The 25152-nt window shown below is 48.5% G+C and overlaps 1 protein-coding gene across 3 annotated transcripts in view; it reads right to left on the bottom strand.

The window, feature by feature from the left end:
- The window catches only part of ST3GAL2 (ST3 beta-galactoside alpha-2,3-sialyltransferase 2), a 52130-nt gene that overhangs the window by 23702 nt on the left and 3276 nt on the right, over positions 1-25152 (bottom strand). The window lies entirely within an intron of this gene.

The raw sequence follows: 25152 nt of genomic DNA on the forward strand, positions 1-25152 counted from the left end.
TATACTGGCAACTGTTCATTAAATTTACTAACATAATGTATGAATTTCTTTGCTCACTGTTGGAGTTAGCAACCTGCTCCTTCCATCTGGGTTCACTTTTCTTTTTTACCAAAGTATACCTTTGTAAGTTCTTTAGCAAAGGTCTGGATAAAACTATAACAGTATGTCCAGAAATACCTTTACTTTATCTCCCCTCCCCTTCCATCAATCAGGAATGCTTCCTGCAGCAACCTTTGCCCCTGGTACAAGGATAACAAAGAGTTTCCCTAAAATAGTCCCCTATTATCCTCTAGAATCTAATGTTGATAAGATACTGTTTGTCAGTCTAATTGCCATACCTTTGAATTCTGTCTTTCCTCCTCTGGTAGTTTTTAATATTTTCTCCTTATTCTTGATTGCGGTTTCACCATAATATGTTTTAAGTGTCTATTTACTGTTTGGTTTCCATGCCATTTCTTCAATTCTAGAATTTCAGCCATTACAGCTTCAAATATTTCTCTGCTATTTTCTCTGTTCATGTCTGGAATTCCTACCAGACACATGATAAAGCCGCTCAATCTGCCCATGTCTGTGTGGCACTCTAGATGAACTCCTCAGTACTATATCTTCTAATTCATAATTCCTCTCTGTCCTGGCTCGAAGTATGTATTGAGTTACAAATTCCAATGACACTATTTTTCATTTCTACCATTTTCACTACTTTTTTTCATATTCACGTTTTTGCTTTTTTCTTTTGTAATTTCCATTTCTTTTCTTTAATGGATTTGGAGTTTCCTTATCTAAGGAGCCTCTAAACCTATTTATATAAAGATATTTTCCAAAGACTGTTATTTTCATTTCTTCCAGGGCAAATTCTTTTCAATTTATTGGTTCCCTTTTTGTATTAGTTTTCCTCGAGTGTTTTACAACTTGAGTGTGTAAGCTCATCTTACCTTCTCTCCGATATTTTACTTTTCCCTCCCTGCTGAGGGGAGTTTTGTAGATGCCTCCCCTGGCTCCCTCTTCTAGAATCAAGTCTTGTATAGGCAGCTCAGCTTTGGGCTCGGCTGTAAGGCTAAGTGTCCCTAGGCAAGCATCTTTACAATAAACCATAACCCCAGGGAATGGATGGCAGCAACTTTTCTCATTCTACTTTCAAGAATCCCTTCTCTGGCCCTAGGTTCAAGCAATGTGGTAGTTTCAATTCCATGCTTCATGGAGAGCTCTTTATAGGCCCATTACTCCAAATTTCCAGCTGCTTCCACTGCTTCCAGACTCAGACACCAGTATGGCTGCAGCTTCAACCCTGTTTCATCATTGTGTTCCTGTTCCATTTATCTACAGTGATGTTTATCCTCCCCTTTTTTTTGAGAGTGGTTGTACATGCCTATGCGTTTTAGAACTTCGCAAACTTTTTATGTATTACGAGGATAAATTTACAGTACCTTTTTTTTTTTTTTGAGGTACCAGGGGCTGGGTATTGACCTAGGACCTTGTATGTGGGAAGCAAGTGCTCAACCACTGAGCCACATCAGCTTCCTTGAGGTGTTTTTTTTTTCCCTAAAGATTTTATTTTATTTATTTCTCTCCCCTTCTCCCCCCCCCACCCCAGTTGTCTGTTCTCTGTCCATTTGCTGCGTGTTCTTGTTTTTGCCTGCTTCTGCTGTTGTCAGTGGCGTGGGAATCTGTGTTTCTTTTTTGTTGTTGTTGCATCATCTTGCTGCATCAGCTCGCTGTGTGTGCGGAGACATTCTTGGGCAGGCTGCACTTTCTTTCACGCTGGGCGGCTCTCCTTACGGGCGCACTCCTTGCGCGTGGGGCACCCCTATGCTGGGGACACCCCTGCCTGACACGGCACTCCTTATGCGCATCAGCACTGTGCATGGGCCAGCTCTACACGGGTCAAGGAGGCCTGGGGTTTGAATCACAGACCTCCCATGTGGTAGATGGACGCCCTATCCACAGGGCCAAGTCTGCTTCCCGAGTTGGTTTTTTTTTGTTTGTTGTTTATTGTTGCTTTTTCAGACGCACCTGGAAAGGAACCCGGGACCTCCCATGTGGGAGGTGGGCACTCAACCACTTGAGCCACACCCATCCCCTATAGTGCCATGTTGACTGGATGAGTTGGATTAAACTATTACGCCAGAGAACTGGGAATCCTTGCCAATACCAGGCTCCTGGGAAGGGATATCACACCCTAACAAGAGTCATAGCCCTCCAGCCAGCACTCTGAGGCAGGCAGGCTGCAGTAGCCTGGGGTAAGCTGATCAGAAGCCCTAGTTAAAACTGCTCCCCCATCCCCCACCCCCTACCTTCATCCCAGTCCACAGTGGGATGGGGACAGGGGTGAGCAGACATGCAAACAAGATCTTTCAGATGTGGTCTGACCAGGTCTTCACTGAAGGAGGCAATCCCAGCCTTCAGGTCCTCTTCCACAGCACTTGACCAATTCAGTCTTTCCCCTGGCAGTGAAACAGGCATATCAGCCACATGGACAGCCTTGACAAAAGGTCCATCTGCCTCTTCTAGACGTCAAGTTCCCAGTCAGCCTTCAACAGGTCCTGCCTAAAGTCTCAATGTACAGCAGAAGAGCAGCAGGTTCTCGGAACCAAATTCCAGGACAGGCTGTGTTACCAAGCAGCAAGCCACTTTGTATTTCCAGGCCAAGATTCTTTAACTATCAAAAGAAGCTAATCCCACTTCCATCCTCTTCCTTTCAGATGATCTCATCCTTTATCACGATGACTACCAAGTCACTTGGCTTCCAAGTCACTGCAATGGACTTCCTTGCCTCTCTGGCTCTTCTTTATTTGTTTCTTTCAGTTGCTAACTTTTTTTTTTTTTAAGGCTTCCAAAGAGGTCTTTATTTATCTAGCACAAAGTATACACTATCACAATCTTTTTAGTCCTTTTACTAAAATAGTTCAGATCAATGCTTTCCACACTATCAAAAAGTTCTATTTCTTCTTCTCTCCCCAGATCTAAGTGGTTCAATAGAAGGTAGAAATGGGCACAAGAGGCTAAAGCTAGAGTCTGGGGTGGAGGCAGGGTGGGCTCCGGTTCCCGCCTCAGTCACATTCTACAGAAAACGGCGCACCCTCCGAGACTGGGAAAGCAGCTGACCTTGCCAGTCCATTCCCAGAAAGCAGCACAAATACTTCTCCCCACATTATGAAAAAATATACAACTCTATCCACGGTCACACATTTAGTTTGCTTCTTTTTTTTTTTTTTCTGTGCGGGGAAGCTCTCCTTGAGGGGCGCACTCCTTGTGAGTGGGGCTCCCCTACGTGGGGGACGCCCCTGCGTGGCACAGCACTCCTTGCACGCATCAGAACTGCACACAGGCCAGCTCACCACACGGGTCAGGAGGCCCTGGGTTTGAGCCCTGGACCTCGTATGTGGTAGGCAGACGCTCTATCAGTTGAGCCAAATCCATTTCCCTAGTTTGCTTCTTAAAAAGAAAAACACAGTTTTTTATATATATCCCTTCCAAATCAAATAGGGTGTCTCTCTATCCTGGATTTCCAAGCCATACTAAGAAAATGGGAGAAATGACCCAAGCAAAGGAATATATCAAAGACCAGAAGAGACACAGGATTTGAGACAACTAATCAAAACGTTCATACAAATCTCCAAAATTAGATCAATGAGTTGAAGGACAATATGGCTAAAGAAATAAGGGCATCAAGAGGACACTGGGGGATGGGAAGAGGACTTGACCCAATGGATGGAGCATCCGCCTACCACATGGTTTAAACCCCGGGCCTCCTCAACCCGTGTGGAGCTGGCCCATGTGCAGTCCTGATGCACACATAGAGTGCCCTGCCACGCAGGGGTGTCCCTGTGTAGGGGAGCCCCACGCACAAGGAGAACGCCCCATAAGGAGAGCCGCCCAGCATGAAAGAAGGTGCAGCCTGCCCAGGAATGGTGCCACACACACGGAGAGCTGACACAACAAGATGATGCAACAAAAAGAGACACAGATTCCCGGTGCCGCTGAAAAGGATAGAAGTGGTCACAGAAGAACACTTACTGAATGGACACAGAGAGCAGGCAACTGGGGGGGGGGGGGGGGGGAGAAGGGGAGAGAAATAAATTAAAAAAAAAAGAAAATGAAGACACTGGGGGAGTAGATATAGGTCAAGTGGTTGAGAGCCTGCTTCCCATGTATGAGGTCATGGGTTAGATCCCTGGTACCGCCTTAAAAAAGAAGAAGAAAAAGATGATGATGACACAGGGCATGCACAAAGAAGAATTTGAAAATCTGAATTAAAAAATAACACAGCTTATGGGAATGAAAGACATAATAGGTAAGATCAGAAACACATTAGGAAGGAAGCAACTGTGGCTCAATCAGTTGGGCTCCTGTCTAACATATAGGAGGCCCTCAGTTCACATCCCAGGACCTCCTTGTAAAGGCAAGCTCGCCTACACGCTGTGGAGCACAGCCCGGCCCGCAGATGGCACAGAGTGCCAACACAGCAAGGTGACGCAACAAAAAGAAGGGAGACAAGCAAGACACAGAAGAGCCTGCAGCAAATGGACACAAAGAGCAGACAGCAAGCAACCTGCAAGGGGGGAGGGGGAATAAAAATAAATAAATACAGACACAGAAGAACATACAGCAGACAGACACAGAGCCAACAGCACACAAAAAGCCACAAGGAGGGGGATGATAAAAAAAAACACGTTAGGAAAAAAGAGAAAATAAACACAATAGAGGCATATAACAGCTGACTTGACATGATTAAAGAGCGAATAAGTGATGCAGAAGGCAGAATAGCTGAAATTGAAGAGAGAAGAACCGAGAGAGAGAAAAGAATGGAAATAATTGAGCAGGGGCTCAGGGAGTTGAAGATAACACAAAGCACAACAACATATATGTCATGGGAGTTCCAGAAGGAGAAGAGAAGAAAAAGGGACAGAAGAGTACCTGAGGAAATAATGGCTGAAAATCTCCCAACTCTAATGAAAGAAATGAATTTACATATCCAAGAAGCACAGCATGCACCAACTAGAATAAATCTAAATAGACATACTCCAAGATACATACTACTCAGAATATCTAAGGTTTAAGATAAAGATAAAGTTCTGTGAGCAGCAAGGGAGAAGCAAACCGTGATATACAAGGAACAGCCAGTAAGACTTACTGCAGATTTCTCATCAGAAACCATGGAGGTGAGAAGACAGTGGTATTATATAATTAGGATACTGAAAGAGGAAAATTGCCAGTTGAGAATTCTTTATCCAGCAAAACTGTTCTTCAAATATGAAGGTGAGTTTAAAATATTCACAAATAAACAGAAACTAAGAGAGTCTGTAAAAAAAGAAACTGCCTTTCCAGGAAGGGGAGCCTTATAGTCTGAAAGGAAAAGAAAAAGACAGGTGAGAAGGGAGTGGGTGTAGCTCACTGGATAAGCACCTGCTTTGCATTTATGAGGGACTGGGGTCAATCCTCTGTATCTTCTTAAACAAACAAAAAAACACAACATATGGGGAACAGTGAAGGCAGTGCTGAGAGGGAAATTTATAGCCCTAACCACTGTATTAAAAAAGAAGAATGAGCTAAAATCAAAGATCTAACTGAAAACTGGAGAAACTAGGAAAAGAACAGCAAACCAACCCCAAAGCAAGCAGAAGGAAAGAAATAATACAGATTAGAGCAGAAATAAATGAAATTGAGAACAACAACAGCAATAGAGAAAATCAACAAAACCAAAAGGTGATTCTTTGAGAAAATCAATCAGATTGACAAACACTTAGCTAGACTAACAAAAAAAAAAAGAGAGAAGATGCAAATAAACAAAATCAGAAATGAAAGGGGCGGTGGGCTTGGCCCAGTGGTTAGGGCGTCCGCCTACCACATGGGAGATTGGCGGTTCAAACCCTGGGCCTCCTTGACCCATGTGGAGCTGGCCCATGCGCAGTGCTGATGCGTGCAAGGAGTGCCGTGCCACGCAGCGGTGTCCCCCGCATAGGTGAGCCCCATGTGCAAGGAGTGCGCCCCGTAAGGAGAGCTGGCCAGCACGAAAGAAAGTGCAGCCTGCCCAGGAATGGTGCCACACACGCAGAGAGCTAACACAATAAGATGACGCAACAAAAAGAAACACAGATTCCCGAGCCGCTGACAACAGAAGTGGACAAAGAAGACACAGAGAACAGACAACTGGGGTGGGGGGGTGGGGGGGGTAGGAGAGAGAAGTAAATAAATAAATAAATCTTAAAAAAAAAAAAAAAAAGAAATGAAAGGGGTAAAGTTACAACTGACTCCAGAGAAATAAAAAGGATCATAAGAGGATATTAGGAAACTGTATGCCAACAAACCAGATAACCTAAATGAAATGGACAAATTCCTAGACAATCTACATTGAATCTACAAGAAATAACAAGCCAATCACATTTAAAGAGTTTGAAACAGATATAAAAAATCTCCCAACAGGGAAGTGGGTTTGGCTCAATGGATAGAGCATCCGCCTACCACATGGGTGGTCCAGGGTTCAAACCAGGGTCTCCTTGACCCGTGTGGAGCTGGCCCACGTGCATGCTGATGCACGCAAGGAGTGCCCTGCCACACAGGGGTGTCCCCCGAGTAGGGGGGCTCAAGGAGTGTGCCCCGTAAGGAAAGCTGCCCAGTGCAAAAAAAGTGCAGCCTGCCCAGGAGTGGCACCATACACATGGAGAGCTGACGCAGCAAGATGACACAACAAAAAGAAACACAGATTTCCGGTGTTACTGACAAGAATGCAAGTGGACACAAAAGAACACACAGCAAATGGACACAGAGAGCAGGCAACTGGGGGCGGGGGGGAAGGGAAGGGGAGAGAAATAAAAAAACAAAACAAAACAAATCTCCCAACAGAGAGCAAATGTAAATGTGGCTGAAACATTGAGTGCCTGCCTCCCATATGGGAGGTTCTGGTGCCTCCTAAAGAATACAAATAAACAAGCAATGAGCAGACTATGGGCCAAAAAAAACCACCCCAAAACAAAGAGCAGACAATGAGCCAAAAACAAAAATGAGGAGCGGATGTGGCTCAAGCAATTGAGTGCCCATTCCCAGGTGGGAGGTCCTGGGTTTAGTTCCCAGCGCCTGCTAAAGAAGATGAGCCTATGCAACAAACAGATGCATTGAGCTGCAAAATGAGCAGGTACAATGAGCAGGCACAATTAGCAGACACAATGAGCAGGGAGTGGATGTGGCTCAAGTGTTGGGCATCAGCCTCCCACATGGGAAGTCCCAGGTTCAGTTCCCTGTACCTCCTAAAGAAGACAATCAGACAACGAGCGGACAAAACAAGCAGAGACAATGAGCAGAGACAATGAGCAGACAAAAGAGGTAGCTATCTCAGAGGGGAAAAAAAAAACACAAAAGAGCAAGGAGGAGATGTGACTCAAGCCATTGAGCACCTGCCTCGCACATGGAAGGTCCCAGGTTCTGTGTCAATGCCTCCTAAAGGGGGGAAAAAAAATCTCCCAACAAAGAAAAGTCCAAGACCAAATGGCTTCACAGGTGAATTCTAGGAAGCATTCTGAGAAGAATTAACACAATCCTGGTTTAAACTCTTCCAAAAAATTGGAAAGGAGGGAAAATTACCCGACATATTTCATGAAGCCAGTATCACCTTAATACCAAAGTCAGAAAAATACTACAAGAAAAGAAAATTATAGATCAGGGAGCAGATGTGGCTCAAGCAATTGAGCACCTGCTTCCCACATGGGAGGTCCCAGGTTCAGTTCCTGGTGCCTCCTAAAAACAAACAAATAACAAGCAAACAAATGAAAAAACCAACTCAGGGGAGCAGACATGGCTCAGGGATTGAATGTTGGTTTCCCACCTATGAGGGCCTGGGTTTAATCCTCTGCCCTGGTCCAAAAAAAGGAAGGGAGGGAGGAAGGGATGGAAGGTGGGAGGAAGGGAGGAAGGGAAAATTACAGACCAATCTCTCTAATGAACACAGATGCAAAAATTCTCATCAAAATACTTGCAAATAGAATTATACACCATGACCAAGTGGGATTTATTCCTGGTATGCAAGTGTGGGTCAATATAGGAAAATCAATTAACATAATAAAGCACATTAACAAATTGAAGGGGGGAAAAAATACGTGAATATCTCATTCGATGGAGAAAAGGCATTCAACAAAATCCAGCATACTTTATTGGTAAAAACACTTTGAAAGACAGGAATAAAAGGGAAGTTCCTCAATATGATAACAGGCATACACGAAATACCCATAGTCAAAATTGTGCCCATTGGGGAAAGGTTGGAAACAAGACAAGGATGCCCACTGTCACCACTGCTACTCAATATTGTGCTAGAAGTTCTAGCTGGAACAATCAGACAAGAAAAAAAACTAAAGGCATCCAAATAAGAAAAGAGGAAGTAAAACTCATTATTCACAGATGACATGATCCTATATTTAGAAAATTATGAAATGTCTATGACAAAGCTACTTGAGCTTTTAAACAAGTTTGGCAAAGTGGGAGGATACAAGATCAATGGACAAAAATCATTAATGTTTCTGTATACTAGTATTGAACAATCTGAGGAAATAGGGAAAATATCCATTTACAATAGCAACAAAGTGACTCAAATACTTAGAAATCAATTTAACCAAAAATGTACAAGACCTATATTCATAAAACTATAAAACAAGCTAAAAGAAATCAATGAGGATCTAACAAATGGGAAGACATTCCCCATGTTCATGGATTAGAAGACTAAATATCATGAAGATGTCAATCCTACCCAAGATGATTTATAGATTCAATGCAGGGAAGTGGATGTGGCTCAACTGATAGAGTGTCCATCTACCATATAGGAGGCCCAGGGTTCAAACTTTGGGCCTCCTGGCCTGTGTGGTGAGCTGGCCCACGCACAGTGCTGCGGTGCGCAAGGAATGCTGTGCCCTGCAGGAGTGTCCCCCCTGCAGGGGAGCCCCATGTGCAAGGAGTGCACCCCGCAAGGGGAGCTGCCCCACGTGAAAAAAGCGCAGCCCGCCCAGGAGTGGCACCGCACACACAGAGAGCTGACACAGCTAGATGACACAACAAAAAGAGACACAGATTCCTGGTGCTGCTGAAAATGCAAGCGGACACAGAAGAACACACAGCGAATGGCAGAAGAGAGCAGACAATGGAGGGGGGAAGGGGAAGAGAAATAAATAAATCTTTAAAAAAAAAATTCTATGCAATACCAATCAAATTTCCAATAGCTTACTTCACAGAAATAGAAAAGACAATTATCAAATTCATTTGGAAGGGAAAGTACATCTGAATAGTCAAAAGCATCCTAAAAAAGAAGAACCATGTGGGAGGACTTTCACTGCCTGACCTTGAAGCATATTGTAAAACTAAAGTGGTCAAAACAGTATAGTACTGCCATAAAGAAGACACAGTGCTCAATGGAAATAGAATTAAGAGTCCAGAAATAACCCTCACCTCTAAGGCAAACTGTTTTTTGACAAACCTACCAAGGCCATGTTACCAGGACTAAAGAGTTTGTTCAACAAATGGTGCCAGGAGAACTGGATATCCGTAACCAAAGGAATGAAAGAGGACCCCTATCTCTCCCTATATAAGAATCAACTCAAAATGGATCAAAGACCCAAATATAAAAGCCAGAGCCATAAAACTACAAAGAAATGTAGGGAAACATCTTTAAGATCTTGTGGTAGGTGGTGGTTTCTTGGACCTTACACCCAAAGAACGAAAAACAAAAGAAAAAAACAGATAAATGGGACTCCTCAAAATTAAACACCTTTGTACCTCAAAGGATTTTGTTAAAAGCATGAAAAGGCAGCCAGCTCAATGGGAGAAAATATTCAGAAATCACATCTCCAATAAGGGTTTAATATTCAGGATATATAAATGTATGCTACAACTCAACAATAAAAAGACAAATGACTTGATTTAAAAATGGGCAAAAGAATAGACATTTGACCAAAGAAAAGATAAATGGCAAAAAAGCATATGAAGAAATGTACAACCTCACTAATGAGTAGGAAAATGCAAATCAAAGCTACAATGAGACATCATTTCACACACATAAGAACAGCCACTATAAAAGACAGAAAACTACAAGTGTTGGAGAGGATGTGGAGAGATAGCAATGCTTATTCATTGTTGGTGGGAATGTAGAATGGTGCAACCACTGTAAAGGATTGTTGTGCAGTTCCTAAGGAAGTTTAATAGATTTGCACATGATCCTGCAATACCACTACTGGGTATATACCTAGAAGAATTGAGAGCAGTGACATGAGGAGACAGCTGTATACCAATGTTCACAGAGACATTATTCATGATTGCCAAAAGATGGAAACAACCAAGGTGTCCATCAACTGATGAAAGGATAAACAAACTGTAGTGTAAACATACGATGGAAATATTATGCAGCTTTAGGAAGAAATGAAGTCGTGAAGCACATGACAACATGGATGAACCTGGAGGACATTACGTTGAGTGAAGTAAGCCAGATGCAAATGGACAAATACTATATGATTATGCTATTACAAACTAAATGTATTGTGTAAACTCATAAAATACCTAGAATACGGATTCCCAGAAAAACAGAATGAGTTTAGAGAATGGAAAGCCAAGGGTTAATCTACGCTAAACTGGTAAAAAGGTTGTTTGTGAATCTCTGGAAATGAATAGAAAAGGTGAGAGCACATCACAGTGTTCGCAGCTAGCAGTGCTATTACATGTGGATGACTATGGTTGAAAGGAAAAGTCTGAGATCATATACATTACTAGAAGAAAAGCTAAAAAATATATCATGGAACTGTCTAGCATAGTGAAACCTCATGTGAAATATGAATATGGATGATATTGCATAACACTGTTTTCCTTTGAAACTGAACAAATATATGTTAATGTTACAAGAAGTTAATTATCAGGCAAACAAAAACCCACATTAGGCTAAGTGAAAACAGAAACAAAGTACTATATATTGTATGACTCCACTTATATAAAATGTAAATATAAATCAATTTATAAAGCTGGAATTAGATTAGTGGTTATGTAGGGCAGACGAAGGATATAGGGATTGAGAGGTGACTGCTAAGGGGGGTAGCGTTTTTCTTTTTGGAGTAATGAAATTGTTGTATAATTTTTTGTGGTGATGAAGCACAACACTGATTATACTAAAAGCCATTGATGACACACTTTGGATGGAATGTATGGTATGTGAATCTATCTCAATAGAACTGCTTTAAAATATAGATATATAAGCCCCATGGGCAGAGAGATGACGTTATTTTACTCATCTCTGTATCACTGTCGGACCTATCTCTGTCCTACACATAATGGGACAATAAGTGTTTGCTCAATTAACTGTTCTCCCTATATATCTGCTTCCCAGGATTATAAGAATTAGAAGTAATGATCACGAAAAAATGCTTTGAAATCACTATGCAAGCCTGCAAAAGGAAGTGGTAATTATATTCTGCCCCCACTCTCAACTCTGACACCATTCTAACTTCTGGATCACCAAGAAACATAAGGCCTAAGTTACAAACCAGGTTTAGGAAATTTGAGGCAATGGGGAAGAGGAGGTGTGCACATAAAGCTAAAGAAACGACCTAGACTACGGCAACAGCGGAAGTGCCTCGCTCTTAGTCAAATGGCACACCCTGGCCACTCTGCTAAGTTCCTCGGGGTCCTGTTTGCAGTCTTCCCTAGCCAGGGCTCTCATCTTTTCACCCCAGCTCAAAGCAAGCCTCTCCAAAGGAACAAAGTGCCTAGATACACTTGATTCAGATCCCGGCTTTGCCACTTGTGGTGGGCTGTTAGCCATTTAACCTCTCTGATCTGTTTCCTCGCCTGTAGAACAGAAACAGTATCCACCTTGGAGGGGTTTGTAAGGCCGAGTAAGGAACTGCTGGCTCAGTGCCTGTGGACCTGGTGGGGCTGGGGTGAGGGCAGTTCTTTCAGCCCCAGTCCCCAGCTGGGTAATTCCTGCTGGGCTAGAGCCCCAGGACGCAGCCCAGGCATCAGGAGGCAAAATGCCCTTCCCGGCCCCCCCCACCCCCCGCTCCTGCCTCTCCCAAGCCAGCACCACCACTGCCTGGCGCTTCCTTTCCTGGGTAACCACAGGCACTGCCCGCCTCACCAGTGGCAGGCAGCAGCTTCCAGAAGGGCTGCGTGGACAAACCCGAGGTCTCAGTCTGCTCTGCCTCCGCGGGCCCTTCCCCTCCCACCCTCAGGCTGAGTAGAGAAGAGGCCTGGGTCCAACCTGGGGCAAAGCTGCAGGCCAGGGAGCCTGTCACCTCCTCCCCAGTCACCACTTCATCAGGCACACAGAAGCCAGGCCTGGCCGGAGCTGGTTCCCCTCCCCACAGATGCCCACCCCTGTGCACTCTAGCCTCTGGTCAGCGGCAAGATTCTAGAAATGACAGTTAATAAGAGGCTTCTCCGCAGGGTGGAGTCTTGCGTAGTAAGAGGCGGGAGGGGAGTGGAAGATCCCTGCAGAAGGATTAGAAGTCTAAGCTCTCTGGGAAGCCAGGAGTGAAACGAGCGAGTGGTGGACCAAGGGAGGCCGGAGAAGCCAGAGCGGAGTCTGGAGAGCTGGAGGACAGACCTCCGCCTCCCTTGCCAAAGCTCTGCCCTAACTCTCTGCCGTCAAGAGGCAACTGAACTTGGCCACACCACTTCCCAGGGTCAAGGGACTATGGTGCTCATAGTCTGCTCTTAATTCCTTTAAAGTGCCGGGTAGCTTGGCCATTCATCCCTGTTGATGGGGTTCCGATCTCAGTCACAGCCCAGACGTACAATGAAGAAGCAGAGAAGCTGCTTAGTCAGGGTCCTCCTTTCTCTTCTGCTCGCCTGATGTCTGCAGTATGCTTTGCATCTCTAGAGAAAAGCAGTGGCTGCATCCATTCAAATATTTACAGCAGGGAGCGGCAGCCAGTGTGGGGAGAGCCCTAGCCCTCTCCCTCCTGGTCAGTCACATCCCTGACCGCTCGGTGAGGCCCCTCTTTCCCCAGCCTTGTGGCTCCTCTCTGGAAGCTTCCTGCCTGCCAGCTTCCTGCTCTGCCAAGGAGCAGCACAATGGAGCCCCTCTGTTTTAAGGATTCCTTCTAGCCTCTCCTGGCTACACCTGTCCATCACTTAGGGCTCCCTGGCTTTGACTGTCAGCCTTCTCCAGAATGGGTGCATTCCCCAGGGTAGGCCCAGGCAGCTGACCCAGATAATAGGCCGCACTCTCTTTAGAGAGGTGGGAGCTGGTGGTGTTTCCACGGCCCGTCCCAGAGGCCTTCAGCGAGAGACACAGCCCAAGCAACAGCCACTAAACAGGGCCTTAGTGCCGAAGGCAGAGCCGAGGATTTTGAGAAGGAAGAGATGAGCGGAACCCGCAACTTAGAGCCTTCTGGGGAAAAGGGCCGTGCTCCCTGTCCAGCTCACCCTCATCAAATGGAGCCCTCCTTTCTCTTTTTAGAAACACGGCCGAATCCGTCCTCCTCAGCCCCTGGATTCCCCACACAAAGACACACTCCCCGCCCCAGCTAGGAAGCAGGCTGGGTCTAAGACGTTTGCAGAGGAGTCTCGGGCTTTCTATTACCCTGTGTGGAGGATGGTGAAAAGGGAGAGGGGCACACAGATTCTCCAGGGAACCTCCACAGCTTTCACGACCTCCACCCCTCTCCTTCCTAATTTTGCACCAAGTGGCTGGAAAGCAGCTAGGGATGACCCATTATTGGAACAATCCAGGGAAGGGCACGCAGACCAAGAGAGGGAAGCTCCTGAGCAAATGCCTTCCTGAAGGACCCGTGCCACGGTGACTCACAGAAAATGACGGGGAGGGGACAGGGTGTTTCCTCCCTTACTCCCAACCTTCTTTCTCCCATATTTTGGATATTAACAGCAAGAATTCCTGAGCCTGATCACTCTCCCTCACACAGAAGAAAATGATAGGATTGATGCCTGTGCTTTCCACCATTGCTCTCTCCTGCACCTTTCCAAGCCTGGCCTGGGGCAAGGGGCTGTGGTCTGGTTTCACCTTCTCCCTCCATCTGAACGCACTGGAAGATTGGCCACCCCGAAGGAAGGCGGTGCAGGCTCGAGGCCCCAGCACCGGCTGATGGAGGGGGCCAAGTTGGGATACACACGTCCCACTAGTGCACACCTAGGGAAAAGCAGTGCCTCTGCAAGCCTCTGGGCCACAGTCTCTGGGACTCAAAACTCCAGTCAGGCACTGGGCCCAGGCTCAGAGTTGGCCCATGGATAAAAGTCCAGCATCTATCCCACACCCTCTGTAGAGGGGAAGAGGAGAGGAGAACAGACAGGAAAGAGGCCATAACCCAACTGCCAGCACTCTGACCCTGCAAGCAAGGGCACCGGGAAGCAGGGTGACCACTGCTTCATTGGAAAGCAAAGCTGCAAGGGATCTGTGGAGTCACTGCATATGCACAACCCAACAGGATTCCAGGTCCTCCACAAGTAAGAGTGCAGACACCAGAGGGTCCTGTCTGGCACGCTGAGAAAGGACTGGCCCAAATAACTGACACAGAGGACAAGCGACGATCCTGAGAATACTGGGGAAGCTTCTGGGACACGGAGGTCCAGAAGTGACACTCCTTTGGCGAGCAGCCACTTTGGTTCTGAGAGTCTTCCTCTCCCAACCAGGGGCTGGGAGTCAGGAAGAGCATGCTCACAGATCTGGCGCTAGCATCAAGCTTGAAGGTACAAGTGAGAACAGGGTCATGTGTCATCAACCCCAGTGACATGCTACACCTCTTTCACTGGCCAAGTCTGGCCTCTGGAGGTAACCTTTTAGTCCTCGAAGCCCACCAGGTGAACCAGGTGGAATGTCTGCAGAGCCTCTGAAGGTGACAGCCTAGAGCTGGCAGGGAGGCCTACTTCGGGTTGTAGAAATTTATCTAAAGGGCTCCAGCCTTAGTGGGGTGTGGGCAGGGGGCTATGACCAACTTAACCTCCTTTTCTATTTCCTCTGCCCCCATATTTCTTTGTGAGGCAGAAGTTCTTTTGATGTTTTGTGACTTCATCTGAACATTGGATATGAAATGGGAGTATTGCACATGCTGGCAAGCAGCAATCTGAAGCCACCCAAGAAGAGAGAGACTATCATGTGACAGGGGGCAGAGATACAAGCCAAGGGGCCCCTAAAACTGTGGCAAGCCAGTGCCAGAATCCTACAGACTTTGGGGAGAAACCATGGCTGGTTTTACTGACACCTTGATTCTGGGCTTCTAGCCCATGATACCATGAGAAAATAAATTCCTGCTGAGCCAATCAGTGTGTAATATTTGTCGTATCAAGACGCCACCTAAAATGCCTGGCAGGACACAGAAGGCAGTGCTGCTGGCTGGAAGCTCAGCCTTAGGGAAGCTCTTATCTACTTCTTTTGTCAAGATTGAAATGCTTCCATGTGTTTTTTGTTTTCTCTTTGTCACAAGTTTTAATTTACATGTCTAAAAACTCAGATATATTTAAAAAAAAAAAAAAAAAACACCTCAGAGCAATCTTTCCCCCACCTATTCAAAAAACGTCCATCAATCAGGTCAACTTCCTATCAGTTGTTCTTACCGCCAAGGGAGAGGAAGGCACCCGGTGGGGAGACATCTGCAGTTTCTGCCAAGACCAGATGTTGGAGAGCCACAGGCCCTGTGCGTGGCAGCTCTGGGCTAAGCTGGGGCCCACACACCATGCTGAGAAATGGGTCATATGAAAAGGCTTACTTAGAACAGGAATGTGGGGGGGGGGGGTATATAGGGACCTCACATTTTTTTAATGTAATATTGAAAAAATAAAGACAAAAAAAAAACAACACAAAACACCACCACCAAGTCTTGAGGAAAAAAAAAGAACAGAAACGCACTCTTGAAAGGTACCGTCACTTAAATGCCACCCCCTGAGGATGCGGGGCAGGAGGTCACACAGTCAATGAGCTCTGGGTAGAGAGGAGGCTGGGACAGGGACTTGACCATGAAGTGGCTGAGCTGTCCTGGAGAAGATTCACGGCAGTAGGGCCATAGAGGGTGCCGCAGACAAGGAGGCAGGCCAGCTGCTAGGAGGCCAGAGGCCCTAGCAAAAGGGCACTCAAAGGGAAACAGGCCCTGGGGGTAGAGATCTCAGAGTTGGGCAGGGCAGGGCCCCAAAGCCCTGGAAACAAACCAGGAACGAGTACTTAGTGAGCCAGGCTGTTTTTATCCTTCCTACACCCTATCTTTAGCCTTTTTTGTTCCTACCCACACCCTATCTTTAGCCTTGTTTTGTTATATTTAGCAATGTCTTTTGGAAAGACCAGTGGTGGAAACTGTCCTAATGGAAACCTAAAGAAGGTGCTTGTATCCAGGCCTGAACCAGAAGATTAAAAGGAAGCAATGTCCCATCCTCCCCTCCCTACACACACCAGGAGTGGAGGGAGAGAGAAACAAAGAAGAGGACCAGGGAGAATAGAGGTGGCCCCTTGCTTGGTCACCATATCCTCTGGACATCTTCTTCCAACAGAGACCTTGAAAGTTTCACGTAGGAAGAGAGTGGTGCTGGGCCCTGCTCAGCCTGGGCCATCTGGTATCTCCAAGCACCAAGCCTGCAGGTGGTTTGGAAAGCATCCCTCCGCTCTGCCTCTACTTTTCCCAGGAGGCAGAGGATCTGGAGACTCCAGCTCTGGTGTTGGGCCACACCCAACACACATTTGCTTTCACTTCTCTTTCCCTGGCTGAGGCATCTTGCTCTTCATTGAGGAGCTGATCATATGCTGTGACCTACTCAGGCAGGGCCCTGGGGAGGAAAAAACCTCCCCATGGTTGCCAGGTGATCCCTTTTCCCACCTCTGGGCAGGGGCAGTATCAGCTGCTGTGAGCAGGCACACAGGGGCCTTCCCACTGCATGGCGTCTGACTCTCACCCCCAGCCAAAGGGAGGCAGGGTGGGGGCGCAAGGAACATTTCCCACCCCCAGCTGCCCGCGCACGAGCAGTGATTCACCCTCCTGACTCTGGCCTAAATTATAAGTTCCCTGCCAGGCTGATATCCACTGAGATATGACCTACTTTTTCAACCACGGGGGACACAGAGGGGAGATTACACAGACCGTGGTCAATTACAATGGCCAGCATCACCACGTATTTCGGGGTTACACAGGGATTGCCAACATGATGATGCGTGTTCAGGACTGGGACTGTGCAAGCGTCCTGGGGGACCCTCTTTCAAGGTTCTTGCTTTCCCTAGTGAGAAGGGGGCACCCTCACCCCAGCACGTGCCTGTGAGCTAACACTTCGGTAGTGAACCATGGACTAAAAAGCCAGAGGACCTGGATTCCAGGACCTGCTCTGCTCCTCGACAGCCATGTGTCTTTGGCAAATCACAAGCTCCCCGGGCCTCAGGTTCTCCCTCTGTAAAATGAGTATAATAATGCCTGTCCTACTTACCTCACATAGTCCTTGATAAGATTAAATAAGCAATGACTGTGAAAGCACCACATAACCTGAAGTATCATCACTGAGTTACAGCCTCACAGAGAGGAGGGAGGCAGGGAGGAGCAGATACAGCAGCAAAGCCTAAGGAAGGGAAGCGGATGTGGCTCAAGCGGTTGGGCTCCTGTCTACCATATGGGAGGCCCTGGGTTCGATTCCCGGGGCCTCCTGGTGAAGGCAGGCTGGTCCGCGCTGCGGGGAGCTGACGGCCCACGCTGCGGGAGAGGTGGTGCAGCAAGATGATGCAACAAAAGAAGACAAGCAAACACAGAAGACAGTGCAGCGAACGGACACAAAGAGCAGACAGTGAGTGCAAGCGGCAAGGGAGGGAGAAAAAATTTTTTTTAAAAATTAAATCTTTAAAAACAAAAAAAAACAAGTCAGCCTTAAAAAAAAGAAGTCTAAGGAAACAGGAAGGTTTGACCCAAGCTGGGAGACCACTTAGAACCCGGCAGAAACTGGCAGACTGGGAGGCCTCTGGAAGCTGAGCATGAGGGGCGCAGAGAGCACACAGATCAGTCTGGCTGGCAGACAGTTTGGGGGAGGAGAACTGGCTGTCAGCAAATATCTGAAGGACAGGAGGAAAGATGCACGAGGAAGACGGTCAGAATGAAAGAGGAATTCAGTCCCAACCTCAGAAGAGCCTACACCTCATTCCCTGAGCACCGAGGAGCTGGCGAGCACTGCCTCACAGCTCCTGGGACCTCTAGCATTTTGTTAATATTTAACTCCACACTCTCAAATAGACCAGCGTCTGTTATGGGGACAGCCTTCCTTTCTGGACAAGAGGTCCCAGACAGGTGACCCACCCAATGCAAGAATCCTGTGCAAGATGGAAGTTGAGGCCTTCTCTCACTAAGTCAGAGGCTTGGAGCCCAGAGCACACTGCTGCGTTCTCTCTACAACACTCCATTCCTGCCTCTGCCAAGCTGGGTCAAACATCCGTCCCCTTACAAATCAGAGGTGATGGAGGACTGAGGCCAAAATAGTTCTATTTGTTTTTCAACACCAGAAACTCCCACCATGGCCCTGGGCCACCGGATAACCGCATTCTCTTCCAAAGGAGAAGACAGCAGGGACAACTCTCCCCAGCAGGAAATGCCCTGACATCCTGACATAATCCAGAGAGCACAAGAGCCCCAGAGCCTCATCCTTATCCAGACCTAGCCAGAAGCAACACAGGAGGAGGGTGAGCGTTGGGAAAGCCAAGCCCAGGGGGTGGAAGGTGGAGGCAGCTCCAGGGTAACACCCAGAAAGAGTAGCAGTCAGGACCGGCTCCTGGTTGCAGCCACGGTGAACAATCTTTTATCCCTGGGGCAGAGGTGGAACTCCTCACGAGCCAGCAAGGCCCTGTGCTCTCATTCCTCAAGGCTGGCCCGGCTTTAGAAGGCCCCTAAGGGTCAGAGCTCCACGCCAGCGGGAAGAGGGCCTGCTCCTAAACTCGGTGGCCCCAGAACAGGCTGCTGAGCATCCAAGGAACCTTGGGACCAAATGGAACAGAAAGGCCGGGTGGCTGTTCCTCAGCCCAGAGCCCCAGCCCCACTCCTGCGGTGGCCTCAGTCCCCACCTCACACGCAGGACAGGCTCTGAATCAGCGCTGCCTCCCAGTGCAGACTACATCCGACCGCAGCCGGGAAAGGGAGCTGGCGGCCGAGCAGGGGATCCCAGCTGGGCAGCAGCCAGAGGCTGTGCATTTCAGGACGGAGAGGAGCGAGACAGAGCGGCACTACAATAGACAGTATCTGTGGGGCCAGTTCCCAGGAGGCAGCTGTCAGGAGGACTGACTCAAGGAGCCTATCTCTTCCCTCTTATCAGGCCGACCCTTGGCAGCTGGCGGAGAGCAAACCAGCTATGACAACCCTCCCACACTTCCTGCAAGCATAGTCCTTTGGTGACCATCTCAGCCAGAGGGGCCGGGGAAGCCTGCATCTTCCTCCCTGCTAGGGTCTCGGGGCTCATCTCTAGGCCAGACGCCTCCATCCTGTCCCCCCCCCCCATTCCTGGGCAACCTCATGTTCTGTGCACACTGGTCTCCTCTAGGTTCCCACACACCCCTGCCTCCCCAGGACAGGCCTCTGCATCCCGGTCTGTGGGGCCTTTTCCTCATGGCCTCCTCCTCCACTATGGGCCCCGCCCCAGCCCCCAGCCCGGTCTCCACCCCTAGGGGACACAGCACGGGTCTGACCTGAACCCCTCCCACCATCAGCCTGAGATCCCAGCTCCCCCCCCCACACCACCTCAGCTTTGTGGAAGCACCTGGGAAGGGAAGGAGGGGGTAGGGGAATCTGGAGCAGAAAAAACCAGAAAGCCAATCAGCAGTCGCCCCCAGAGCCTCACGGGTGGCTGGTGCAGGAAGGGAGGAATGAGGCCAGAAAGCGAGGGACAGGAACAGCTCCCTGGGCTGCGGGAGCCCGAGCTCTCCAGAGGCCAGAGCAGCCTGGCTGCTTTCAGTGCATCCGAGAGTTAGGAGGCGGATCAACAGCAACCAACACAGACACCTGGACCTCATGGTGGCATCCTAGCCTCCCCCGCCGAGGCTACCTCCCCACTCACAACGTGATGCTCCTCTGTTGGGTCTGCCAGATGGCTTGAGAGCAAAAATCTCTGAGCAAGCTTCGAATTCTGTCTTTACAGATGAGCATACTGAGGTTCAGAGAGGGGCAGCAACTTGCCCTGGGTCACACAGCACCGAACACTGGGAGGAGCTATGGCAGTGAATACCCTGAATGTGCCTGACCAGACTGGGCTCTGGACTGTGAAATCATCATGAGGGCCCCTGCCCAAACAGGCTGCATCCCCTTGCCTTGAGGCTCGCGGCCCTTGACCAGGCCCGGTCTCCACCTGTGCCGCGCTGGCCACGACAGAGGGCCTCCTGGCCCCACTCCTTGCTCTGCACAAGAAGCATGGCAGGTGAAAGAAGACACCCTTCAGAACCCCTCGCCTGGGCTTGAAAAGGGGTGAGGAACCTAGACAGCGCTCTGTGATCCACAGGAAATGCCACCTGAGCACTTAGAACTCACAATCACCCCAAAAGGCCACTGCTGCCTTAAGGTGAAGTGTGACCAGCTTTCTAGGCACTGAGAAATCCCTTCACCGAGCAGCTGCCGTGTGGGCTGTGGGCTGAACTTACACGGCGTTACCTGTCTACCCTGCTCCCCATCTCACAGTGTTTCTAAAGAAGGGCCAACCCTGTCCTCCCCGACCCCCAACAGAAGATGTGCAGGGGCACCCTTCCTTCCTCACCCCCTTCAGGTTTTCCAGCCTCTAGAACGATCACCCAGGACCCAGCCGGAGGCTGAACAGGCAGGAGCACTGGGAAGTACCAAGCCCCCTCCCTGGAGAACCTGAGGGGGGTGGGGACAGAGACTCGCAGGGGTTCTCTGGCCTCCTGGCTGTTCCTGCACGCCCTCACTCTTTTCCAGCGCCATCTGTTTTACTTGCACAGCCAAAGGACTCCACACAAGCACACAGACCCTCATTTCCTCCCGGCACACAGGTTCCAATTCACCACCTGTTTTAAATTACAAGTGTTTTGTCTTTAACTGGCCTGGGTGGGAATGGGGGTCAGGGGAGATGTGAAAGTTCTACTAATCTCCCTTTCGAATCCAAAGGAACCCTGCAAAGGAGGAAGGAGGGGCTGGGCAGAGCTGTGGGGGTGACAGGGGCAAGGAAATCTCCCACTCCGTCACGATCCCCTTTACCTGTGCCTCGTTCCACACCCTACTTCCCACCTCCCATCATCCCCTCTGCACCCCTTCCAATTCCCTATGGTCACAAAAACACATAACTTGTCGGTCTTCCCCCCGCAGAGCAGCTCTCTCTAGACCATTTGCTGTCTGCATCTCTGCTGCTTTTCCTCCTCACAGGGCCGCAGACCTGCTGAGGCTGGGCGGCTGTCACCTGCCACCCACCGCGCTCAGGCGCAGGAGACAGAGGCAGAGCAGGGTGAGGCCCCCGAGGCCCCTGGGCCATGCTCCGACCTCAGGGTCCCTCCCGTCTCCTGGGCCCTACAGAGCCTCCCTTCAGGAGCAGGAGAGGCCTCTCCACCTGAGGATGGCCTCGCATCCTCTCTGCCAACAGCGCCCGCCTTGACCGCATCGGAGTGGGCTTGCCTTCTGGGTTTCCCATCCTAACCCTAGAGGAGAAGAGAAGGAGAGCAAAGGAAAAGGATGCTAATGGGCAAAGAAGCGAGTCTAGGAAGAGATGAACAAGGCTAGAGAGCAACGCACCCCAGGACAGGAGACCCACGTCCTGGTGTCTCCCTCACGCGGCCAGCTGGGTGACGGCAAAAGTCAATCACCCCAGCTGGGCTCCGGCGCTGGCAACCAGGGTCATGTCCACGTGAGGGAAGAAGCTGAGTTGAGGCTCCTTTTAAGTTGTTCAACAGCTGACACCAGAACACTCGTTTTGTTTTACTATTACTACTGTACAAATCACTATTTAGCATTGACATCAAAATGAAGAAAAATCAAGGATGATCCTGCTACTCTGAAATCAAAGGGTATTTTCCCCCTAAATTTTCTTTTCTCTGGGCTCACCCGATTATACATAGTAGTATCCACTACATTAATTAATCAGCAGCAAAATATCACATATATTTGAATACCAAGAGCTGGATTTGAGGGAAACGCTCCTCTTCACTCCAGGAAGATGACCTTTTGCTCTAACAATCTGTGGGGATAAAGGGATAGGGTACCCTTTGGCAGAGCTTCTCCTGCCTCTACCCCAGAGAGGACCATGTGCCCTACTAACTGTAAAAAGGGTGTTTTCCCAGTTCTGGATCCAGCTAGAAAGCTAGCCCTGGAGCCCTAGCAGCGATCTGCAATGGCAATGTGAAAGCTCGACTGACAAGAAGCTGTAACTACACATAATGATTTATAAATAAGCGACAGGAAGTTTGCTGGAGCAGCTAGTTAGGGACTACAGGAGTCCCTGGTGAGCATGGCACAACTGGAGGAAAAGCCTGTTCTCCCCAGATAGCAGGCAAAGTCCAGACCCTCTCCTTGCAAATGTCACTTGGATGTTTTCTCAAATACAAGGACTTACTGTTAACAAGCATTTGAGCAGAACAGAAGACTAGTTCCCTATTTGCCGGAACTAATTCCCAGAGGGTGGCGCCAGGCCCTTTAGCTGGTAAGGTTCGAGTAGGTGGGACTATGAGGAAGGGGAAGACGGGCCTGGGAATTGAGAGAAAGGGAAAGGAGAGGAAGCAGAAGCCCTGTCCGGACTGCAGATCTTCCTGGAGGTATGCAGACAGAAGAGATGCAAGCACGCTGAGCCAGGGCCCCAAAGCCCCAGCTGCTCTCAGGACAGAGTGCCCCCTTGCTTTCTGGCCCCACCTCCTCAGGGCTGAGGCCCCCAACTCTGAGAAGCTCGGGGTTAGAATAAAGAGCGCACCAGGACTCTGGGAGTGCTGTCAGCGTCTCCTTTGCAAGGGCACATCCTGCTCCCGTGCACACTCTTCCTCCCCTGACCACCCCATTCAGCTAAAGGAACCAACCCTCATCCTCCCCACACTGAGACGCCAAACCCCAGCATTCAACTGCCTATGCTGGTAAATGCTATCTACTTTGGCAATCTCGCTAGAATCAGTTCCCTCTTTTCCATTTCCACTGCCAAGTTCGAGCCTTCATTCCCTCTCACCTGGACCGGTAACCACCTTATCTAGCCTTCCGTGACCTCCCTGCTCTCTCATCTCCTTCCAAACCAGCCATACCCAGTGTGCCTTCAACCTGCTTAGAAACTTGTCAGAACTGAGGGGAGGGAGAGGGGAAAATAGGTGTAATATGGGGGCATTTTTGGGACTTGGGAATTGCCCTGAATGACACTGCAATGACAGATAGAGGCCATCATATATCTTGTCATAACTTACAAAATTGTGCGTGTAAACTACCTGTAAACTACAATCCATGCTTAGTGGCAATGCTCCAAACTGTGTTCATCAATTGTAACAAATGTACCACACTAATGAAGGGTGTTGTTAATGTGGGAAAGTGTGGGAGGGGGAGGGAGTGAGGCATATGGGAATCCTCTGTATTTTTTATGTAACACTTATGTAAGCTAAGTATCTTTAAAAATATATATATTAAAAAAAAAAAAAGAAATTATCAGAACTAAGGACTCCCTTTGCCACCTGCCAATTCAGGTCCTCTTCTAGCACCTTTGTGGATAGATCTCTCCCAGTGTCCATTTCCTCTTCTGGGGACTTTTGCTTTTGGATACAGTGTGGGGGAATGGGTGGGGTGGGAGGATACCAGCCCTTCCTGGCCTAGGGATGGAACATGGCTCAGGCTGGGACAACCGGACATCTCCCTGGAATTAAAATCCCAAGCAGTGGTGACAAACTTACTAAACACGGCTGGAGCTGATCTACCCTGGAGACATCGTATCCTGAAGAGGCTGGCCTTTGGTTCCTGCCATACCTACTCCAAGACCCCTGGTGCATCCCTGGGTCCCCAGTCACCCTCTGATCTGTGAGCCCCTATAGCCTTCCAAGGAAGTCCTTTACTGCCAAAGTCAGCCAAGTTGTTGCTTGCAAGCAAACAGGATCTTCTCACTACTTTGTGAAAAATGCCCCTACGCTCCAGCCAAAAGGAACAACTCCCTAATGTGCCCTGCCCACTTCCCCAGACCACAGGCACTGCTGGGACCCTACATGTACCTTCAAGGCTCATCCTGAATGCCTCCTTTGGGCACTCTGTAGGGACAAGTTCTATCTCCTTTAAACCCATCAGGCCCTGGCTTTATCTTCTGACTTTCACTGTAGGTACTGGTAAACTTGTTTTATTCCACACCCAGACAATAGTGATGGGGACATTTTGTATCTTACAACACCCAGCACAGTTCCACACTTAATAAATTTCATCAGACTTGAAGGGCAGACAACCCAGAAGACAATTATGTTTGCTGGGCAAGACAGAGTCGAGAAGGGGCTAAGAGCACAGGGTTTGCCATCAGAAAGACCTGAGTTTGAATCCCAGATTTTCCACTTACTAGCTGTCTGAGTTTGAACATGTCTCCTAAATTCTGTTAAGTCTCAGTTCTTCATCTACGAAATAGTGACAATAATGCCAGCCTCACAAAGTTGCTGTGAGAATTCATGAGATAATGTGTGAAAGCATCTAGCATAATGCCTGGTGAATAGTAAGCAATGAACAACAGCTGTTATTTGAGCTATTAGTTGCTACTGGTTTAGCAGATGCTTAGCTGGGGAGGGCTGGAATCAGGAGGCCTGAGGCCTGCTGTGCAGCCCACAGCGCATCACTCTGTTCTGTAATTCTGCCTGGGTCTATATTTACCTTATAAACTTTCTCCTGTCCTGTAAAACAACATGTGGGAAATGCTTTGCAAAGTACAAGCACAATGTAAGTGATTCCTCCTGCTTTTCCAAATGTTCAGAGATTCCCAGGCATCCTGTCCAGTGCCTGGCCATGGCAGGACTTCACCTGGGAAGCACCCCAACCTGCTCAGCCTGGGATACAGGCTCAGGGCAGACCGAGGCCTGGCTCAGCATCTGCCTCCCCACCTCCACACAAACACCCTGTTCCAAAGCCCTGTTTCCAACTGTCCCTCTTTGTCATGGAGCCTTCCTTCAAAGTGACCATGGGGCAATGTTTGCTAGATGGTTACAATGGGACTGGGGGCCCAGGCACTACAAATCATCCCTACCATTAACCTGGGACACATCAGAATGAAAACACTAAACCAGTGCAGCTGCCAGAAGCCTGGGTAGGG

The sequence above is a fragment of the Dasypus novemcinctus genome, chromosome 18, assembly GCF_030445035.2.
Source record: "Dasypus novemcinctus isolate mDasNov1 chromosome 18, mDasNov1.1.hap2, whole genome shotgun sequence".
In the NCBI taxonomy this organism is placed as follows: domain Eukaryota; kingdom Metazoa; phylum Chordata; class Mammalia; order Cingulata; family Dasypodidae; genus Dasypus; species Dasypus novemcinctus.